Source organism: Arachis ipaensis, chromosome B04 (assembly GCF_000816755.2).
Source record: "Arachis ipaensis cultivar K30076 chromosome B04, Araip1.1, whole genome shotgun sequence".
NCBI lineage: Eukaryota > Viridiplantae > Streptophyta > Magnoliopsida > Fabales > Fabaceae > Arachis > Arachis ipaensis.
This window is the reverse complement of record NC_029788.2, coordinates 106,298,487-106,298,978: the sequence shown is the minus strand read 5'-3', so window position 1 is coordinate 106,298,978 and position 492 is coordinate 106,298,487.

Sequence of the window (492 nt, the reverse complement as noted above, 5' to 3'; positions counted from 1 at the left end):
ACAAATTATATTTATTTTTTTCAATACACAACAAATTATATCTACTTTTACTTTCTAAATCTATTCAAATAGTATATTAATTCATTAAAATATGGTCTTATTTCATTAGTCGTGTAAATAAAAAAATTATGAACATATCTCATTTGAACTTTTTATCAAGCAAGTTATGTGCAAAAAATTGTTACTTATCTTATTAGTAGTGCAAACAAAATACGTTCATAATTATATTGTTCTCTTTTTTTGTGTCAATGAGATAAAAAATAAAAAAATATAATTTTCTATGAATATGTCTATATCCATAAATATTATATTTATCTTATTTATTTAAATAAAAAACCTCCATTAGTCGTAAAATTATGAACATATCTCATTTGAACTTTTTATCAAGCAAGTTATGTGCAAAAAATTGTTACTTATCTTATTAGTAGTGCAAACAAAATACGTTCATAATTATATTGTTCTCTTTTTTTGTGTCAATGATGTCAATGAGAT